Below are 23,519 nucleotides of genomic sequence, written 5' to 3'. Positions count from 1 at the left end.
CTTTTAAGATTCTCTCTTTGTCTTTAACCTCTGGCATTTTAATTATGATGTGTCTTGGTGTTGGCCTCTTTGGGTTTATCTTGTTTGGGACTTCCTGTACTTCCTGGGCTTGTATTACTATTTCCTTCACCTGGATAGGGAAATTTTCAGTCATTATTTCTTAAATATCTTTTCAATTCTTGCTCTCTCTCTTCTCCTTCTGGTACCCTTATAATGCAAATGTTGCTACACTTGGTATTGTACAAGAGGCCCCTTAAACACTCTTCAATTTTTTGGATTCTTTTGTTCTTTTTGCTATTCTGGTTGGGTGTTTTCTGCTACCTTATCTTCTACATTGCTGGTTGGATACTCTGCTTCATCTAATATACTGTTGATTCCCTGCAATATATTTTTCATTTTCGTTATTGTATCCTTTATTTCTGACTGGTCCTTTTGCATGGTTTCCATCTCCATTTTTATATTTCCTATCTCTCTGTTGAAGTTCTCCCTGAGATCATTGAGCATTTGTATAACCAGTGTTCGGAACTCTGTATCTGATAGATTGCTTATTTTCATTTTGCTTAGTTCTTTTTCTGGAGCTTTGTTCTGTTCTTTTATTTGGGACATGTTTCTTTGTCTCACTCTTTTGGCTGCCTCCCTGTGTTTATTTCTATGTATTAGGCATGGCTGCTGTGTCTTCCAGTCTTAGTAGAGTGAACTTATGCAGTAGTTGTGCTGTGCGGTTCAGTGGCTCAGTCTTTCTTGTCACCTAAGCCATGCACTCCAGGTGTGTCCCTTGTGTGTGTTGTGTGTGCCCTCTTGTAGTTAAGCCTTGGTGGATAATTGCACATTAATGGGAGGGACTGACCCTTGGGCCCACTGGTTGTAAGGACTGGCCTTGTCTACAGTGGAAGAGTTGTTGTGCAGGGGCTGATCCTACAGAGCAGGATCTGGCTCAGCAGGACTCTGGTGTCTGCCCAGTCGGTCCTGTGGGTGTGTCATACGTGGAGACAGCTAGGTGATGCTCCAGCTCATTCTAAAGCTGGCCACTGGGGTTGCCAGCCCCAGGAAAACTTTGGAGGGGATCCGCTGTAGTTCTACTTCAGCCACAGCCTGTGCCCCACCTGAGGCCACACAGAGGGAACCAGAAATAAATCTGTAGATGCCTGCCACCCATGCTGTGCTTGGAAGCACCTTGACACTTGAGAGGACAAGCCGCAAACCAAGCCTGGCTGCCACTAGTGCCGAGCATAGGGTTGTTCAGCCAGAGGTACAGGTCAAGCTCAAGTCAGATGTTGATTGTTTGGCTTCTGTGAACCTTTGAGAGACCCTAGGAAAGTGCAACTTGAGCCAAGGCAGGCAGTCTGCACGAAAAAGCCACTGGAAGCGGCCTGGGTGTGCCCAAAAGTTGGGCGGGGCCAGGTCTCAAATCACCAGGGCTGGGCAAACTAACTGTGGAGACTCAGAAATGGTGGCCACCTGTGTTTACTTGTGCCAGGAATGGGGACGGCTCAACAAACAAAAAATGGCCTCTGCCAGCTCCCCTGTCCAAGAGAAAGCCACCTCTCTAGCCCCCATCCCAAGCCAGACAACTCAATTTCCCACCATATGTCCCTGCTGCCTTTCCAGCTGCTGCCCCAGCACTGGAGCTAAGAAAGAGTGATTCTGTTGGTGGGTAAGTCTGCACAGTCCCTTTAAGAGGAGCACTTTTGAGTGCAGCCTCACTCAGTCTCACTCAGTCACAATCTCTGCTGGTTTTCACAACCAAAGATTATGGGGACTTCTCACCCAGGCACTGGAACCCTGGGCTGGGCTGGGGCTGGGATCCCTCACTCCTCTGGGGGATGGAGGTACCCCCACAGCCAACATAGCCCTTTGATCTTAAATGGTCACCTGCGGGTGTGATACCAACTTGTTCCACGTCTCTGATCTTCCTACCAGTCTGGAGGTGGCTTCTTCTGAGCATCCTTAGTTGAAAGGCTTCAGTTCAACTTGATTTTAGACAATTCTCAGTAGTTGTTTTATAGATTTGTTGTGATTTTGATGTGGTTGTGAGAGAAGGTAAGCACAGAGTTTATCTACTATATCATCTTGGTTGTCCTTTGGAAGTATCAGATCCTTCTTTTCTTCAATGTTGGACTTTACTTCTTGTTCCCTGGCTTAGCAGTATAAGATGGGCCACATTATTTAGTATTTAGAAAATACATTCCAGTTGGACGTCATCAAAATGGCGGCGTGAGGTGAGCCTCTGTAAATCTCTCCTGGAATTTACAACTAATCGAACAACTATAACTCCACAAAGGACTCCCTGCACAGCAGACAGGCAAGATGAAGAGGCCCACTACTGAATTCACCTAAAGGTGGGTGAATCGCATGAGTGGGGGAGGAGGGTAGGGAGAAGTGCAGAGAGGGAGCTGCGCGGGCGCAGGACGCAGACCTAGCTCCGTGCTCCGAGCTCGCTGCATCCTGGAACTACTGCAGCTGCGGAAGAGGGAAGAACTCAGACTGCTAGGGCTCTGTTTATGGCCCACAGGGCTGAGGGCACAGTATATAACACGACTGAACCCAACGCTCACGGCAGAGACCTCGGAGAAAAGTCTGAGGGAAGAAGGCTGAAAATGGTGGTGTAAGCCCTCACTGCCGAACAGAGAACGGAAGCCGTAGGCACTGAGACGAGTTGCCCCCCCCACCCTCCCAGAGCTCACCCTGCCCCCACCTGCCCGGTGCTAGAAGCGGAACAGTAGCAGTTTCGGATCAAAAGAACAGAATATTTGCTGTTCTGAGAACTGTGGACTGCAGACACAGATTCGCAGCCCAACTAGTTCCGGCAAACGGGAGGGAGCTGTGAAAAGAGAACCGGCTGCGGTGTTGGTCACCGCCATTTTTCTGGGCCAATTCTCACAACTCACCCCGTCCCTGGCCCCTCCTATCTGGGCAGATCCCTGCAGGAGTAAACAGAAATGCTGAAACACACGGGCTCTGAATCTAGTGCAGGAAGAGCTTTGGAACTTCAAAAGCTCTCCGCATACCCACATGGACACTGCGCCCTGTGACCCAGGCGAACTTTTAACAGAGGAGAAGCTCGTCTCCCACGGAATCCCCCCATTGTGTGAGAAGCTGGAATAGTGCAGAGAAAACATAGCACTACCATGTGAGAGAGAAAAAAAGGCTGCAGTCAGAGAGAAAATAAAACATTCTACCAATAAGTACTGGAAAACAAAAGAAAGACCTCTTCCTATCAACCTGTTGCAGAAGCCACTCCTGTAGATGTCTATGAAGAGAAATAATAAATCAGTAATTGCCATAAATAACCAAGGCAACAAGACACCTCAGAAAGAAAGTGAAAAGTCTCCAGAAAAGGGACTTAAAGATATGGAAATATGTGACTTAAATGACAGAGAATTCAAGATTGCAGTTCTGAAAAACCTCAACAAGATGCAAGAAAACACAGAAAGGCAGTTTAATGAACTCAGAAACACAATCAAAGAACAACATGAGCATTTTACGAAAGAGATTGAAATTTTTAAAAAGAACCAACTAGAATTTCTGGAGATTAAGAACTCAATAGAAGAAATTAAGAATGACATAGCCAGCTTAGGTAGTAGAGTTGACCAGATGGAGGAAAGAATCAGTGAGATCGAAGATAGAAACCTGGAAATGACACAGATGGAAGAAGAAAGAGACTTCAGACTTAAAAGAAATGAAAGAACTCTACAAGAACTTTCTGACTCCATCAGAAAGAGCAATATAAAAATAATGGGCATAACAGAAGGAGAAGAAAGAGAAAAGGGAACAGAGAATATATTCAAACAAATCGTCGATGAGAACTTCCCAAACTTGTGGACAGAACTGGATCCTCGAATCCAAGAAGCAAACAGAACACCTAATTACCTCAATCCCAACAGGCCTTCTCCAAGGCACATTGTATTGAAGCTGTCTAAAATCAACGACAAAGAAAGAATCCTCAAGGCAGCCAGGGAAAAGAAGACAGTAACCTACAAAGGAAAGCCCATTAGATTATCATCAGATTTTTCGCAGAAACTCTACAAGCCAGGAGAGAGTGGAACCAAATATTCAAAAAATTGAAAGAGAGAAATTATGAGACAAAAATAATACATCCAGCAAAGATATCCTTTAGATATGAAGGAGGAATAAAGACCTTTCCAGACATACCGAAGCTGAGGGAATTTTCTAATACATGACCTGCACTAGAAGAAATACTAAAGGAGTTCATTCGACCACCATCAACAGGGACAATTTGTGGCAACCAAAACATAAAAAGGGAGAGAGTAAAGACCTGAACTGGAATATGGGAATGAAGAAAGTAAGCGTGCTGAAGAAAATGGAATACTCTAAATATCAAACTTTCTTTTACATAAACTTAAGGGTAACCACTCAAAAAAAATCCAGAACTGAAATATATACTGTAATGAAAGAAGAAACAGAGGGAAACATAATAGAATACCACCACACAGAAATAATAGACAACAACAAAAAAGCAAAGAAACAATGGAGACCCAGCCTTACCAGAAAACTAAAGATAGAATGACAGGAAATGTTCACATATCAATAATCACCCTAAATGTAAATGGACTGAACTCACCAAAAAAAGGCACAGAGTGGCAGATTGGATCAAAAAACTAAACCCAAGCTTATGCTGTCTCCAAGAGACACATCTCAGCTACAAGGACAAGCATAGACTCAAAGTGAAACAGTGGAATTGACACTCCAAGCAAATGATATCCAGAAAAAATCAGGTGTAGCTATACTGATATCAGATGAAACAGACTACAGTGTGAAAAGGGTAACAAGAGATAAAGATGGACATTTCATAATGGTAAAGGGGACTATACAACAAGAAGACATAACAGTCATCAATATTTATGCCCCCAATCAGGGAGCACCGATATATACCAAGCAACTACTAACAGAACTAAAGGGAGAAATTGACCAAAACAGAATTATACTAGGGGACCTAAATACATCATTGACAGCTATGGATAGATCATCAAATAGCAGCCCTAAATGACACATTAGATGCAATGGACATAATTGACATATATAGAGCACTTCATCCTAAAACATCAGTCTATACATTTTTTTCTAGTGTACATGCAACGGTCTCAAGGATAGACCATATATAAGGACATAAAATCAGCCACAGCAAGTTTAAGAAGATTGAAATCATACCAAGCATATTCTCTGATCACAAGGCTTTGAAATTGGATATCAACTGCAAAAAGAAAGCAGGAAAAAACCACAAATACATGGAGATTAAACAACATACTTTTAAAGAACGACCAGGTCAAAGAAGAAATTAGAGGAGAGATCAAAAGATACATAGAAACAAATGACAATGAAAATACATCCTACCAAAATTTTTGGGATGCAGCGAAAGCAGTTTTAAGAGGGAAATTTATATCATTACAGGCCTATCTCAAGAAACAAGAAAAATCCCAAATAAATAACCTCATGTTACACCTTAAAGAACTAGAAAAAGAAGAACAAATGAAACCCAAGGTCAGTAGAAGAAAGGAAATAACAAAAATCAGAGCAGAACTAAATGAAATAGAGAAGAAAAAGACAATAAAAAAAATTTAATGTGACAAAGAGCTGGTTCTTTGAAAAGATTAACAAAATTGACAAACCCTTGGCTAAACTCACTAAGATAAAAAGAGAGAAGGCACTAACAAAATCAGAAATGAAAAAGGGGAAGTTATCACAGACGCCACAGAAATACAAAGGATCATCCAAGAATATTATGAAGGACTATATGCCACCAAATTTAATAACCTAGAAGAAATGGACAAGTTCTTAGAAACATATAGCTTTCCTAGGCTGAACCATGAAGAACTAGAAAATCTAAACAGACCAATCACCAGTAACGAAATTGAATCAGTCATCCAAAACCTTCCCAAAAGCAAAAGTCCTGGACCAGATGGCTTCACTGGTGAATGCTACCAAACCTTCAAAGAGGATCTAGTACCAATCCTGCTCAAACTCTTCCAAAAAATTGAAGAGGAGTCAGTACTCCCTAACTCATTGTATGAGGCCAACATTACCCTGATACCAAAATCTGGTAAGGACAACACAAAAAAAAGAAAACTATAGACCAATATCTCTGATGAATACAGATGGAAAAATCCTAAACAAAATTCTAGCAAATCGAATATAACAATGCATTAAAAAGATTATTCATCACGACCAAGTGGGGTTCATCCCCGGGACACAAAGAGGGTTCAACATCCACAAATCCATCAATGTGATACATCACATTAACAAAATAAAGGACAAAAATCATATGATTATATCAATTGATGCAGAAAAAGCATTTCACAAGATACAACATCCATTTATGATTAAAACACTTAATAAAATAGTTATACAAGGAAAATACCTTAACATAATAAAGGCCATATATGACAAAGCCTCAGCTAATCTCATAATTAATGGTGAAAAACTGAAGCCCTTTGCTCTACGTTCAGGAACACGACGGGCTGTCCCCTATCATGTCTGCTCTTCAACATAATGTTGGAAGTCCTCGCCAGAGCAATCAGGCAAGAGAAATAAATAAATGGTATCCAAATTGGGAATGAAGAAGTTAAATTGTCACTCTTTGCAGATGACATGATGGTATATATAGAAAACCCTAAAGACTCCACCAAAAAGCTATTAGAAACAATCAAAGCATACAGTAAAGTTGCAGGCTGCAAAATCAACGTACAAAAGTCCATTGCATTCCTATATACTAACAATGAAATCTCAGAAAAAGAAATACAAAAAACAATTCCTTTTGCAATTGCAGCAAAAAGAATAAAATACCTAGGAATAAACTTAACCAAGGATGTGAAAGACCTATATACTGAAAACTATAAGACATTTTTAAAAGAAATTGAAGAAGACACAAAGAAATGGAAAGACATTCCGTGCTCATGGATTGGAAGAATCAACATAGTTAAAATGGCCATATTACCCAAAGCAATATACAGATTTAATGCAATCCCCGTCAAAATCCCAATGGCATTTTTTAAAGAAATAGAACAAAAAATCATCAGATTTGTTTGGAACCACAAAAGACCCTGAATAGCCAAAACAATCTTAAGAAAAAAAAAAACAATACTGGAGGTATCACACTCCCTGACTTTAGTTTGTACTACAGGGCTACAATAATCAAAACAGCATGGTATTGGCAGAAAAACAGACACATAGACCAATGGAATAAAATTGAGAACCCAGAAATAAAACCACATAAATATGGACAGATAATTTTTGACAAAGAAGCAAAAAACATACAATAGAGAAAAGACAGCCTCTTCAATAAATGGTGCTGGGAGAATTGGATAGCCACGTGCAAAAGAATGAAACTGGACTGCTATCTGTCACCATGTACCAAAATTAATTCAAAATGGATCAAAGACTTAAGCATAAGACCTGACACAATAAACTGCATAGAAGAAACCATAGGTACTAAACTTATGGACCTTGGGTTCAAAAAGCATTTTATGAATTTGACTCCAACTGCAAGGGAAATAAAAGCTAAAATAAACGAATGGGACTATATGAAATTTAAAAGCTACTGCACAGCAAAAGAAACCATCGACAAAATAAAGAGGCAACCAACTGAATGGGAGAAGAATTTTGCAAACAGTGCCTCCGATAAGGGGCTAATATCCAAAATATACAAGGAACTCATGCAACTCAACAACAAAAAAACAAACAACCCAATTGAAAAATGGGCAGAAGACCTGAAGGGACATTTCTCCAAAGAGGACATACAAATGGCAAATAGACATATGAAAAAATGTTCAACATCACTAATCATCAGAGAAATGCAAATAAAAACCACAATGAGATATCACCTCACCCCAGTCTGAATGGCTATCATCAACAAGACAAATAGTAACAAGTGTTGGAGAGGCTGTGGAGAAAAAGGAACCCTCATACACTGTTGGTGGGAATGCAGACTGGTGCAGCCATTATGGAAGGCAGTGTGGAGGTTCCTCAAAAAATTACGTATAGAATTACTGTATGACCCAGCAATCCCTCTCCTGGGTATCTACCCCAAAAATCTGAAAACATTTATACATAAACACACGTGTGCTCCAATGTTTATTGCAGCTTTGTTTACGGTGCCAATACATGGAAACAACCAAAATGCCCTTCGATAGATGAATGGATAAAGAAGTTGTGGTATATATACACAATGGAATTACTATTCGGCGGTAAGAAAAGATGATATAGGAACATTTGTGACAACATGGATGGATCTTGAGAGTATAATGCTAAGCGAAATAAGTCAGACAGAAAAAACAGAGAAACATATGATTTCACTGATATGCGGCATATAAACCAAAAACAACAAAAGAACAAGACAAACAAATGAGAAACAAGAACTCATAGACACAGACAATAGTTTAGTGGTTACCAGAGGGTAAGGGGAGTGGGAGGTGGGAGATGAGGGTAAGGGGGATCAAATATATGGTGATGGAAGGAGAACTGACTCTGGGTGGTGAACACACAATGGGATTTATAGATGATGTAATGCAGAATTGTACACCAGAAATCTATGTAATTTTACTAACAGTTGTCACCCCAATAAATTAAAAAAAAGAAAAAAGAAAATACATTCCAGTTTATCTTGGGAATGTAGTCAGAAATTAGCCCACAGTTCGTACATATGTGATATATAGTTTCTTATATAAAACTAACATTTGATAAAAGCTGTTACATGCCAGGTACCATGATCAGTCCTTTCTGTACCCCAAAAGATATCCTTTTGCCCCTCATAAACAACTCTAAGAAAATAAATGTGGTCACTCTAATTTTTCAGATGAGCAAAGTGATACTCAGAGAGAATTAATAACTTGCATTAGGTAAGTAGAGGTGCTGGGATTTCAACCCAGACCTGTCTGATTTCAAACTCCATGTTTTAAAAAACTACAGTAAACAACCTCTTTTGTGCATTACGTTCTCCTGAAAATAAGCGCAACAATCTAAAGCATAAAAACTGAATATACCATTAGTTTATTTTCAGATATTAGAATAAATTTTATGATATTTGTAAATAAATCTCTGTTATTAGAATAGTCTCGGTGATCTACTCCCATTAGGTGATGCTATTCCTTCTTTCTGTACTTTAACAGTTGAATGAACAGTTGATCTTATTTAGTATAATATCTATCCAATGCTATTTTATTATAATGATTTTATGTCTTTTCACTTATATTTGATTTACAAAGTTTACAATTCATAATGTTATTGTTTTCATTTATTCACTTTTACTCATTTAGCTATACAGACAAAAGTAAGTGTTTCTAAATCTGAACTGTTGACAAGTGAACAAGTTCCACTATGGGAGAATTCAAACTGTTTCTCCATTTACCAATTGGTATACATACTTCCCGAAGGTTTGTTAATATAGAGCAAAAAAAAGTATGCTGGCATTTTTCTGAGAGATTAATGTGAAAATTAACGATTGTCTGCTTTTCATAATGTCTCTTTTATTTGTCCTGTTTCTCATCACAAATTATTTTTCAGGCTTTGGCAATTTAGTTTGGACAGCCCATGCTCCATTACAAAAGCCCACTAAGAAAAGTTAAAAACCAATTAATGAACAGAAGCAAAATGTAGAACATTTGTAAGTGCTCCTTGATACCTTCTGTATTATGAGCATATTTTTATAAACTATGTTTCACATGACATTTTGTGAGAAAACCAATGGTAGCCTCTACTAAGCATTGACTAGCTTATGTGAGTGCCATGCTTAGAAATTTATGGCTTAGCACTATAGTCTCTAACATCTACCTCTAACTCAAGAAGGCAACATTATTTCTTTACCCTGGGAAATTAGTAGGGCTGACCAAACTAAGTTTGAAAAATATTAGATGAGGTTTAAGTAAACCAGACTGTCGTGGACAGATAAATTTTGTACACATCTAAAACAGAATCAAGAACAATTGAAGCTTTTCTACTTCTGAACATGGGAACATTTTGCCAAGACGTGTCATCCTCCTTACAGTGATTGCATTAATAACTGAGAAAAGGGTTGGAAAGTCTCACAGTGGGGTGGTTGCCAAGGGAGGTGCCCGTCGGTGACTCTTACCCCAGGTGACGAGTTTACTATCAAATTTAGTCCATAAATGATTCAAAGCAGTGTGAACAGAGGGAATACTCCCAGCTAGGAGAAAACAGAAAGCGTCTTCATAATCTTGGTTTATTTCCAATAAATCTTGATCTTTTTTTCCTTCCTTCTCTCCCCTCCAGAGCTAAAAATGTTTAATTTGACCTAAAGAGCCCCATATGAACACCTGCTTTGATGTAATAACTGATGATTATTTCAGCCTGGTTAATTGAGTGGATGAGGTTCAAAAACATGGAACCAAGCTAAACATTATCTATAATATTCTGTAAGCCCAGAGAAACAACTGGATCAAAATATTTCATTGGTTTAAAGTATAGGTGATTTTTAATATTGCAGACACCCTATGTAATTCTCTGCAAGTTTATTTGAATGGTGTAAACTAAGTAGATGAGAATTTTTGAAAGAAAAGCGTGCTGAATTGATACCAAATGATTAAGTGTGTTGAGTCACCATTTGGTGTGTGGCACATGTTTCAGAACATTATAGAGGCAATAAGCCTGGCCCACATTTGCAGAACTCACACATACATCTTCTTTCTGCTGAAAAATAACAGATGTCAATTGGAAAAAAAAATAAAACACATCCTCTTTGATAGATCGTTTAAAAGAAGAATTGGTGTGTTTGTAAGGCAACAGGATGTGGGTGTCTGACTCACAATGCAAGCAGGCCACATGATGTACATGTTGACATCAGCAGCTGCAGACATTTTCCTTGGGTTTCACACCAACAGCAGCTGAACCAGCAGCTGAACCTGCTCCTGTGAGTAGCACCACACACAGCATCAAGCGAGACTTTGTGGTGTGGCGTCTCGTAGCCCTGCTGTCCACAGGGTCTTAGAGGAAAGCTGACATTGCTCAACAACTCTCTCTCCCTCTGTGACCTGCCTTTTCCTCTTAACTGTTTTCACAGCTGTCAGGCTGTGATCTGCTCATAGAGAACAATGCATTGCTGGGAGAGGCGTGCTCCCCATCCAGCTACCTGAGAGATAAGAGCAGCCACTCTTTTTCCTTCCTCATTTCAACGTCCTTGATAATGATGGACAGGCATTGTTCCCTAAAATATACAGATGAGGCTGGAAGACATAGGTAGGCTCTCCTCCATCCTGCGGACTCTGCTCTTCCTCCATGAGACCCCCACAGACCAGAGTCAGTGTCTTTTGTGGCTCATATTCCACCTCTCGTCATGGTTGATGGTGTGCAACTCTTATTTCTCTTATTTGAAACAGGAAGCATGACCTACTAATCTTTTTATTGTCCATGGCAGCTATAAGATGTCCTAAAAATAAGTATTTGTTAAATTGAATAAACTTCAGAAGCATTCAAATGGAAAACTATAGATGTATTAACCCATTAACTATTTACCAAGTGGCTACTATGTTCTAAACACTGTCCTAGTCCTAAATGAACATGAATAATACAAATTCTTGTCCTCAAGTAAGTCATATATGAGAGAGAGAGAGAGAGAGAGAGAGAGAGAGAGAGAGACACGGTGTGGTGGGAGTACAGAATCAGTCACAGCTTCCAGGAGAGGATGAATTGACCTGAGTCCTGAAGGGTATTCAACAGGTAGAAAAGAGGAAAAGAACAGTCTAGGCAAAGAGAATATTCTTTACAAAATCACAATCAAGGCAGTAATGTTTTAATTAGGAAACAGAAAAGTTCAGAGTAACTGAAGCACTGAGAGGAATAGGGAGAGAAGGAAGAAAGGAAGGTGTATTTATTTTCTGTTGCTTCATAACAAATGACCACCAACTTAGCTGCTTAACATAACATTTATTATCTCAAGGTTTCTGTGGATTAACTGGGTCATCTGCTCAGAGTCTCACCAGGCTGAAACCTCCGAGTTGGCTCAGGCTATGAGCTCTTCGTAGGCTTGGGAACTTTCCAAGCTCACACAGTTGTTGGCAGAATTCGGTTCTTTGAGGCTGTGTGATTGAGGAAACATTTTTTGCTGTCTATCAACTGGAGACAGCTCTAAGCTCCTGGAGGTCACCCTCAGGTCCTTGCCACAAAACACCTACGTAGGCCCTGTCACAGCACGCCGATTTTATTTTTTGAGGCCAATGGGAGAGCATCTGCCTGATACGTTATCTTCTCCTAAAACACTCACCTGATTAGGTCATGCCCAAAGGATAATCTCCCTTTTGGTGAACTCAAAGTCAAGCGATAAGAAACTAGATACCACGTGTTGTGCGGGAGAGCCTGCTCGCTGCACCATGTGTCATGCAGGGTGTCAGGCAGGGTCTCTGGTCCCACTCCCCACAGAAGAACGCAGGACATGGTGAGGCCAAAAAGGAACACCCACGGAGCCATAGGTAGGGGAGTCAGACCACTATACTCTCGCTGGCGGCTGGGTTGGAGACACAGGAACCAGGAGCAACACAATTCTCAATCCTCACTGCGCCGCTTGCAGGCTCAGCCACCATCTGCTTGCTAGCCCCCGTTTTTCTGCTAGCATCGCCACAGCAGTTATATTAGTGGCCAATGGCTCACTGGTTACAACTGACGGCCAACTAGCCACAGCTGATGGCCATCCAATCATAGCTGATGGCCATTTACTACCTGACCCAGCACCTTTCCACGTGAGGGTGAGAGCCTGGAAACTGCACTCCTGGCTCTGTCCCCACACCACGTTTCCTTGAAAATAAGACCTAGCCGGACCATCAGCTCTAACACATCTTTTGGAGCAAAAATTAATATAAGATCTGGTATTATATTATGTTATGTTATATTATATTATATTATATTATATTATATTATATTATATTATATTATATTAGACCTGGTCTTATATTATATAAGATCCAGTCTTATATTAATTTTTGCTCCAAAAGACGCATTAGAGCTGATGGTCCAGCTAGGTCTTATTTTTGGGGAAACACGGTATCCCATTGCGTTCACTAGCCCTGCCCAAACTCAAAAGGAGGGTATTATGCAGAGGGTTGTAATCTTGCCAGCCTTCTTAGAATTCTTTCTGCCTGAGACAATGTAGAATGAATAGTGGAGGAAAAAAACTGAAGGAGACATCCATAACTTGATTTTCTCTAGACCCTGCAACTTGTTACCAACCCAGTTTTAGGTCTCTTCATTGATATAAATTCTTCAACCATTAAATGGGATAAAAACTTGATAGGGATGGTCTAAGTAGTATATACACTAATATATGACAAAGAACTCTGCACACTGCTTTGGGTATGTATGTTTGGTGCGAAGAGTCTTGTGAGCCATACTGAGGAACTCACTCTCGATTCTCTAGGGGATGTACTGGGGAACTCGTCAAAGTCCCTCAGGGGGGAAAAACATGATCTGATTTGCCTTTTTGCACTCAACCCGGATGTTCAGCAATCTGGCCTCAAACCAACTGCTCATTTGTACTTTAGTTCTCCTCACAGATACTAAGAATTTGGTAATCATTTTTTAGAAGTTTTTTATTATGGAAAATTACAAACATATACAAGTGAATAGAATAGTATAATGTTTCCCCATGTGCTTAATTAGCAGCAAGCTTTAATAGTGTCAAAATTCTGCCATGCTTGTTTCATCTATTCCTTTCCCCTCTTCCCACCTCCCCCAGCTTTATTATTATTTCTTTATGTAGTTCTTTTTAAGGTTAGATTTACATATATTAAAATGTGCTAATCTGAACTGTATAACTTTGACTAATTCATACACTCATGTAACTCACACCCCTATCAAGATAGAAAATATCTGTGTCACCTCAGAAAGTTCCCCTGTATCTCTCGCCAGTCAACCCCTCTCACCTTGCTTGGAGGCAGCCACTGCTCCTGTTTTTTACCCATAAGTTACATTTGCCAATTTTAGAGGTTTATGCAAATGGAATCATATAGCATGTACTCTTTTGTGTATGTTTTTTCTTTTTTGTTGATAACACAATATCTATGAGACACATTCATGTCTTTGAGTGTATTGGCAGCTTGTTCCTTTGTCGTATTTCATTAAAAGAATATATCACAATTTGTTTTTCCATTCTTCATATACCTGGGCTGTTTTCAGTTTGGAGCTATTACAAGTAAAGCTACTATGTACATTCTTATAGTGTCCATCTTTGTGTGGACACATATTTTCGTTTTTCTTGGGTACATTTATAGGAGTGGGATTGCCTATTAAAGGGAAAATCTATATTTAAATTTACTAGAAACTGCCAAAGTTTCTTCCAAAGTGCTTATAGCATTTTATAGTCCCAGCAGCAATGTGTGTGTTATAGACGCTGTACCTCCGTTTTAACACTTGGTGTTGCCAGTCTTAATTTTTGTCATTTTGAAGGGTGAATACTAGTGTGTCATTGTGGTTTTAATTTGTTTTTCCCCGATGACTAATGATATTGGGTAATCACATTTAGACGTGGAATAACATTGCTTAAGAGCATTGGTTTTCGTGTCAGACTGAACCTGGTTCAAATCCTTGCTCTACTTTTTGCCAGACAAGATTCTTGACTTCCTTATTAAAGGAATATGATTCTAGTGTCTTGTTCACGGAGCTGTTGTGAAGATTAAGTGAGGCAATATATTTGAAGTGCCTAGCAAAGTACATGGCCCAATAAAGAGTAGTTTTATTACTCGTTCAGACTATTTAATGAACGATGCTTGACACACAAATAGTCAATGAGGTGATTTATTGTTATTTTTAAATGGAGGGATCTCTTGTACACACAGACTGCAGTCCCAAACACCCCTTTCTCACCTCAACATATGGCTTAAGCAAGCCTCTCCCTGCCCTTGGTGACTTCCTGCCATAGCACACCAGGACATCCTGAACGATTTGGACTTGGCTACACGTGTCAGCCCATTTCCCCCATAATAAACAGACATGGATTCCAAAGCTGTAGTTTCCGTTATATATGTATTTGCCCGATGTTGTTCTGTAGAAACACACAGTGCCTGGGCCAACTGCTTTTCTCTTTCTCTTCCCCACCTCTAGTTCCCTCTTTTTATTAGTTTCGATATATGACATTTAAAAGTTGGTATTTTGTTTTGTTTTGTTGTTTAATTCAGGAAAAGGCAGGCAAAGTGACTTTTGGGAGTAGTATTCATTTTAGAGGTGGGATTAAAGGAGGTATAACCCTTTAGGAAAAAAAAAAAAAAGGAAGGATGAACTCTTCTGTCTCAAATATCTGTTTGGCTAAATTCACTATGCACTAAGGTAGGGGTCGCATACGTCCCCCTGCCTCTGCTTCCTGAGAAGGTACGGGCTATTATCAGAATAACCAGGATCATCTTGGAGGAGGGCATCAATAGTTTAAAAAAAAAATCTCCCAGGTGATTCTGATGTTTTCCTGCCTGTGCCTCCTATATCTTACTGAGACTCACTCAGTAGGTCTAGAAAAGAGGATACAGGACAGAGCTGGAATGTCCAGAAATGTAAGAAGTGGCTGAAACAACGAAAACCATTGAGGCTAGCAAAATTAAGAGAAAAGCCAGGAAGGGGGCATGTGGACACTGTGAAATACTTCGGAGAATGAAGTAGGATGAGGAGTAAAAGCAGGTCACTGGAACGGGGAGGTCAGAGGTCATTTGTGATGCTTTTGCAAGGTCTGATTGTGTGGACTGTTGCGGGTGTGTGGAGAGGATGGAGCCAAATTTTACCGGGTAAAGAGTAAGTGAGAAATAAGTAAATCCAGGTCTCTCCTTTAAGAAATGTTTTAAGAAGTAGAGTAGAGAAGACAAAAAAGGGAGAAAAAGGATGCTTATACAACTATGGGCAGGTTATTTCTCTGGGGCTCAGTTTCTTCCTCTATAAAATGGGGTAATGGTACATATCCCATAAGCTTTTCTGAGAATTAAAGAAATTAACAATTTCTGTCTTTTTAAAACAGTTTGTGGAACATGGAAAGCACTGAAAAATGTCAACTATTTTTATATTATTGAAGGAGAAATAGAGCACTTCTTTTCCTCTTATCCCAGAGTCTCAGGGATCATTAAATTTGCCCTTTTTCATTACTACTACCTGCTCTTCCATTTAGGCGCTTCCTCCACGTGCCACTCGCTCTCTACCCCTAATTTGATTCCCAATTGCTCCTCACTCAGCTCAGCAGTGCCATAGCAAAAATAGTATTAGTTCTTATTGACCTTCATTTCAAAGTCAGTTGGTGCCAACCCTCAGCCCTGTGAGAATCACTCTTTTCCTCCTCTTCATCATTCCTCCCCTCACTGTCATTCTCGGTCCTGTTTTACCTCGTTTACTAGCTAACCATATGCATTTTTTAATCTTGGGGGATTGATTCTTATTCCATATTCTTTATCTTCCCTTGCCCTTTGAAAATACTGCCTCTATTGTCTGGTTAACCCTATATTTGATGCAGGATACTGGGGAAGTGAGAGATTAAATAAATAAAGGTGTTAGAATGAAAGAGAACAGTCTGGTATTGTGAAAGGAACATTTATTTTAGTATCAGGAGAGTGTAAGCCCCAGGTACAACACTGACTGGGTGGTAACATTACTTTGGTTCTCGTGACTTGATATGTTCTTTATTAAATATTATTAAATTGAGACGAATAACATGAAGAGTAAATGAAATCACATGAAAGAGCCCCCAGTAGTATAAGACACGTACATACACATAGGCCACATTTTCCTCCTGGGTTTTCAAAAAGGACTAAATAAATATAGTTTGTATTTTGGGGAATAACTTGGCTGCATCCACCCCAAAGTGGCTCCTGCTTCATGAAAGAAAAAATGTGTATGTTAGCTTTTTTCTTGACAGGAGTCATCGAAGGGGAATAAATCTACTTCAAATGTTGGTGAATGGAAACTTTGAGACTGCTACAACATCCTGTTGTAAAGAGTGCATTTATGTAAATGAAAATTGAGTTTGCTGAGGCTGAAACCTAAATGAGGCATAAAGGAAGCACACACTCACCAAGAATGTGAGACCAGGAGAGGGGTGTTGAATCCTGAATGGCAGCCCCCTTGGGTTCATATACTTTGTGAGTCCTATATTAGGTACGGATGGAGTAGAATTTTCTCTGTGTTTCTTAGAGGGCCATAACAGGGAATAGTTAATTGGTTTTATTTTGCTTCACCTCGAATGTACAAAAGCCATAACGTGTATAATAAACAATGTTTTTGCTGTGTCTATACTGTTGTATAACACCCTTGCTATGACACCTGCTGCCTGCCTGCCTCCGAGGTGGGGCATCCAGCCTCCCTTAGAAAACAGAGGAGCTCAGAGGATTTACTTCATGCATCTACCCCAGTTACTCTTCTTACCATGAGTCTACTGGAAGAATTGCTCACTTACTGTGCCTTTCTCCTAAAGGAATTTTCAAAATGGGGGATGACAGAAGTAGATGTAGAGGTTGACATCAGCTCCCTGGGGCCTTTGTAACCTGTTATTCTAAAAGTCATGGGCACATCCCTTGTGGACAAACACCTGTGCCAACCTTCGTTGGGAAAGCCCTTGTTCAAAGGCACATGACTGTCCTGCCCAAGACTGGGGAACAATCACAGCACTGTGTTTCATTAATACCTGTAGGATTAATTAGCTAATACTAATTAATTCATATCTATTTTTGTCATTGTGTTTGGCTTTGTTTGCTTGTTTTTGTATATTTTCCTGGAATTTTAAGACGTGGGAAAAATATATCTACATTCTTGCTTTTGGGTTCTGAGAGGTATGGAAACAAGAAATGTCAGAACTCAGGTCAGTTTTCCCATATCTCCCAAAATCACTTCTTTCAGTGAAGTAAAAATCATATCGTTAATCATATTGTCCATAGCAAGCACAGAGTCTTTACAAACCAGAGGTATAGTTCAGTGAGAAATTTATTAGGTTCGAGACTGGGTGACCAAAAGCAGATAGTTTCTAAGGAGGTGAATTTTTTTTTTTTTTTTATCACTTTAACTATTTTTTTTTTAATTTATTGGGGTGACAATTGTTAGTAAAATTACATAGATTTCAGGTGTGCAATTCTGTATCACATCATCCATAAATCACACTGTGTGTTCACCACCCAGAGTCAGCTCCCCTTCCATCACCATACATTTGATCCCCCTCACCCTCATACCCCACCCCCCAACCCCTTTACCCTCTGGTAACCACCAAATTACGTTCCCCAGATTAATTTTCAAACCCGTGGCCATCCTGTGGTCACCAACTGCCCTCCAATCTCCTCACCTTCCCCCCCCCGTCCCCCACCCCTCCCACCCATCTAGCAACCCTCAGTTTTTCCTCTTTGTCTCCAAAACTGTTTCTGATTAGTTCATTCACTTATTCTTTTCTTTAGAATCCGCAAATAAGTGAGATCATATGGTACTTATCTTTCTCTGTCTGACTTATTTCGCTTAACATATTGTTCTCTAGGTCCATCCATGTTGTTGCAAATGGTAAGATTTCTTTCTTCTTTATGGCTGCGTAATACTCCATTGTATAAATGTACCACAGTTTCTTAATCCAGTCATCTACCGATGGGCATTTCGGTTGTTTCCATGTCTTAGCTATTGTGTATAGTGCTGCAATAAACATAGGAGTGCATAAAGATTTTTGAATTGAAGTTTTGGGTTTCTCCGGATAGATACCTAGGAGTGGAATTACTGGATCATAGGGTAGTTCCATTTTCAGATTTTTGAGATACCTCCATACTGTTTTCCATAGTGGCTGCACCAATCTGCAATCCCACCAACAGTGCACAAGCGTTCCCTTTTCTCCACATCCGCACCAGCACTTGTTGTTTGTTGATTTATTGATGATAGCCATTTTGACTGGGGTGAGGTGGTATCTCATTGTGGTTTTTATTTGCATTTCTCTGATGGTTAGTGAGGTTGAGCATTTCTTCATATGTCTGTTTGCCATCTGTAAAATCCTTTTTAGAAAAATGTCTCTTCAAGTCCTCTGCCCATTTTTTAATTGGATCGTTTGTTTTTTTGGAGTTGAGTTGAGTGAGTTTTTCATAGATTTGTGATATTAATCCCTTATCAGATATATCATTGGCAAATATCTTTTCCCATTCAGTAGGATCCCTTCTTGTTTTATTGATGGTTTCCTTTGCTGTGAAAAAACTTTTTAGTTTGATATAATCCCACATGTTTATTTTTTCTCTTACTTCCCTCGAGCGAGGTTATATATTAGTAAAAATCTTACTCTGGGTAATGTCTGAGAAGTTTCTTCCTATATTTTCTTCTAGGTATTTTATGGTTTCAGATCTTACATTTAAGTCTTTAAGCCATTTTGAATTTATTTTTGTATATGGTGTAAGGAGGTGGTCCAGCTTCATTTTTTTGCATGTGTCTGTCCAGGTTTCCCAGCACCATTTATTGAATAGACTGTCATTACTCCATCATACATTCTTGCTTCCATTGTCGTAGATTAAATGGCCATATAGGCATGGATTTATTTCTGGACTCTCTATTCTGTTCCATTGATCTATGTGTCTGTTTTTATGCCAGTACCATGCTGTTTTGATTACTGTAGCCTTGTAGTATAATTTGAAGTCAGGTATTGTTATACCTCCCACTTTGTTCTTATTTCTCAAGATTGCTGAGGCTATTCGGGGTCTTTTATGGTCCCATATAAATTTTAGGATTATATGTTCTATTTCTGTGAAAAACGACGTTGGCAGTGTGATAGGAATTGCATTGAATATATATATTGCCTTAGGCAGTATGGACATTTTAACTATATTAATTCTTCCTATCCATGAACATGATATGTGTTTCCATCTATTTATATCTTCCTTCATTCCTTTCTTCAGTGTCTTATAATTTTCTGAGTACAGATCTTTTACTTCTTTGGTTAAATTTATTCCCAGGTATTTTATAGTCTTTGGAGCGATTGTAAATGGGATTGTTTTTTTAATTTCTCCTTCTGATGTTTTATTATTGGTATATACAAATGCCACTGATTTCTGAATATTAATTTTGTATCCTGCTACTTTACTAAATTCATCTATCAGCTCCAACAGCTTCTTGGTGGAGTCTTTAGGGTTCTCTATATATAGTATCATATCATCTGCATACAATGATAACTTTACTTCCTCCTTACCAATCTGGATGCCTTTTATTTCTTTTTCTTGTCTGATTGTTGTGGCAAGAACTTCTAGAACTATGTTGAATAGAAGCGGAGATAGTGGGCAACCTTGCCTTGTTCCTGATCTTAGGAGGAATGGTTTTAGCTTTTCCCCATTGAGAATGATGTTAGCTGTGGGTTTGTCATATATGGCCTTTATTATGTTGAGATATGATCCCTCTATTCCCACTTTCTTAAGGGTTTTTATCATAAATGTCTGTTGGATTTTATCAAATGCTTTTTCTGCATCTATTGATATGATCATGTGATTTTTATTTTTCATTTTGTTTATGTGGTGTATCACATTAATTGATTTGCGGATGTTGAACCACCGTTGCATACCAGGGATGAATCCCACTTGATCATGGTGAATGATCTTTTTAATGTATTGCTGAATTCTGTTCGCTAATATTTTGTTGAGGATTTTTGCATCCATGTTCATTAGAGATATCGGCCTGTAGTTTTCTTTTTTTGTGGTGTCTTTGTCTGATTTTGGGATCAGGGTGATAGTGGCTTTGTAAAAAGTGTTTGGGAGTCTTCCTTCCTTCTGGATTTTTTGGAAGAGCTTGAGGAGAATAGGTGATAGTTCTTTTTTGAACGTTTTGTAAAATTCACCTGTAAAGCCATCTGGTCCAGGGCTTTTGTTTGTTGGGAGACTGTTGATTACTGATTCAATTTCCGTGGTGGTAATCAGTCTATTCAGGTTTTCTGTTTCTTCTTGAGTTAGCCTTGGAAGTTTGTACGCCTCTAGAAAGTTGTCCATTTCTTCCAAATTGTCAAATTTGTTGGCATATAGTTGCTCATAGTAACTTAAAACTTTTTGTATTTCTGCAGTGTCCGTTGTCACTTCTCCTCTTTCATTTCTGATTTTATTAATTTTGGTCCTCTCTCTCTTTTTTTTAATGAGTCTGGCTAAAGGTTTGTCGATTTTGTTTATCTTCTCTAAGAACCAACTCTTGGATTCATTGATCTTTTGTATTGTTTTTCTGGTTTCTATTTCATTTATTTCTGCTTTGATCTTTATTATCTCCTTCCTTGTGCTCCCTTTGGGCTTATTTTGCTGTTCTTTTTCCAAATCCCTTAAATGTGAAGATAAACTGTTGATTAGTGATGTTTCTTGTTTCTTTAGGTAGGCCTGCAAAGCTATGAATTTCCCTCTTAGGACTGCTTTCACGGCATCCCATAGATTTTGGGTTGTCGTGTTTTCATTTTCGTTTGTCTCGAGATATCTTTTGATTTCTTCCTTGATCTCCTGCTTGACCCATTCATTATTTAGTAATAAGTTATTCAGCCTCCATGAATTGGTGTGTCTTCCAGTTTTTTTCCTGTAGTTCATTTCTAATTTCATAACATTGTGATCAGAGAAGACAATTGGTATGATTTCAATTTTCTTAAATTTATCAAGACTTGTTTTGTGGCCTAACATATGATCTATCTTGGAAAATGTTCCATGTGCACTTGAGAAAAATGTGTATTTTGCAGCATTGGGGTGAAATGTTCTGAAAATATCGATTAAATCCAAGTGGTCCAATGTATCATTTAAGGCTGTTGTTTCCATATTGATTTTCTGTCTGGAAGACCTGTCCCTTGTTGTCAGGGGTGTGTTGAAGTCCTCTACTATAATAGTGTTACTGTTGATCTCTGTCTTTATGTCAGTCAGTACCTATTTTATATATTTAGGTGCTCCTATGTTGGGTGCATAGATGTTTACTAGGGTTATGTCCTCTTGTCGTATCGATCACTTTATTATTATACAGTGCCCATCTTTATCTTTTAGTATGTTCTTCATTTTAAAGTCTATTTTGTCAGATATAAGTATTGCAACTCCAGCTTTTTTCTCGTTTCCATTTGCATGAAATATCTTACTCCAACCCTTCACTTTCAGCCTGTGTGTGTCTTTTGTTCTGAGGTGAATCTCTTGTATACAGCATATACAAGGGTCTTGCTTTCTTATCCAGTCAGGCACCCTATGTCTCTTGATTGGAGCATTTAATCCATTTACATTTAAAGTGATTATTGATAGGTACATAGTTATTGCCATTTTTAAATTTGTAGTTAGGTTGTTTTGATCTTTCTTCTATTTACAGAAGTCCTTTTAGTATTTCTTGCAATGCTGGCTTGGTTGTAATAAATTCCTTTAGCTTATTTTTTTCTGGAAAGCTCTTTATCTCTCCATCAACTTTAAATGATAGCCTTGCTGGATAAAGCAATCTAGGTTGTAGGCCTTTGTTTTCCATCACTTTGAGTATCTCCTGCCACTCCCTCCTGGCCTTCAATGTTTCTGTAGAAAAATCATTTGATAGTCTTATGGGAGTTCCCTTGTATGTAACCCTCCGTCTTTCTCTTGCTGCTTTTAGGATTCTCTCTTTGTCTTTAAGCTTTGCCATTTTAACTATAATGTGTCTTGGTGTGGACCTGTTTGGGTTAATCCTGGTTGGAACTCTCTGCACTTCCTGGACTTGTATGTTGGTTTCCTTCATCAGGTTGGGGAAGTTTTCAGACATTATTACTTCAAATATGTTCTCAATCCCTTGCTTACTCTCTCACCTTCTGGTATTCCTATGATGCGAAAAATATGGAACACTTCATGAATTTGCGTGTGATCCTTGCGCAGGGGCCATGCTAATCTTCTCTGTATCGTTCCAATTTTAGTATATGTGCTGCCGAAGCGAGCACTGGAGGTGAATTTTTAACATGAAGGAATCAGAAGCCAAAGATGGCGCTCTGAGTAATTCTATTGGTTGTTTGAAATGGATGTATAAGTATACTACAATCAGGTAACTTATAGCCAGGTGAAGATTTGCATTCAAAAAATTTTAAATTTTCCTGTGTGATGGTTAATTTTATGTGTCAACTTGACTCGGCTGAGGGATGTCCAGATAGTTGGTAAAACATTCTTTCGAGATGTGTCTGTGAGGGTGTTTTTGGAAGAGATTAGGTTTGAATTGATGAACTGAGTAAAGCAGATGGCTCTAGCTAGTGCAAGAAGGCACCATCCAATATGTTGAGGGCTTGAATAGAACAAAAAGGTGGAGAAAGGGTGAAATTGTTCTCTGCCTGAGCTGCACATTGGCACTCCTGGGCCTCGGGCCTCTGGACTTGGACTGGTACTGATACCATAATTTCCCTGGTTCTTGGGCCTTTGGACATAGACTGGGATTTACACCATCAGGCCCTTGGTTCGTAGGTCTTTGTGTTAGGACTGGAACTACACCACTGGCTTTCTTAGGCTTCCGGTTTACAAATGGCAGATCTCAGTCCATAATCGCCTCAGCTAATCTCTCATAATAAATCGCTTCCTATTTATCTATATATGCCCTATTGATTCTGTTTCTCTGAAGAACCTTGGCTAATGCACCCTACAAGTGGAAGCTTGTCA

At 39.2% G+C, this 23,519-nt stretch overlaps 1 non-coding gene across 1 annotated transcript; it reads right to left on the bottom strand.

Moving 5' to 3' along the window:
- Window positions 1-22,709: 22,709 nt before the first annotated feature.
- On the bottom strand, window positions 22,710-22,816 carry LOC117029514 (U6 spliceosomal RNA). Its single transcript, XR_004424251.1, has one exon. It is a non-coding gene; the product is annotated as a U6 spliceosomal RNA (small nuclear RNA).
- Window positions 22,817-23,519: the final 703 nt, after the last annotated feature.

The sequence above is a fragment of the Rhinolophus ferrumequinum genome, chromosome 10 (genome assembly GCF_004115265.2).
Source record: "Rhinolophus ferrumequinum isolate MPI-CBG mRhiFer1 chromosome 10, mRhiFer1_v1.p, whole genome shotgun sequence".
NCBI classification, from domain to species: Eukaryota; Metazoa; Chordata; class Mammalia; order Chiroptera; family Rhinolophidae; genus Rhinolophus; species Rhinolophus ferrumequinum.
This window is presented reverse-complemented; position numbering and strand designations above follow the sequence as displayed.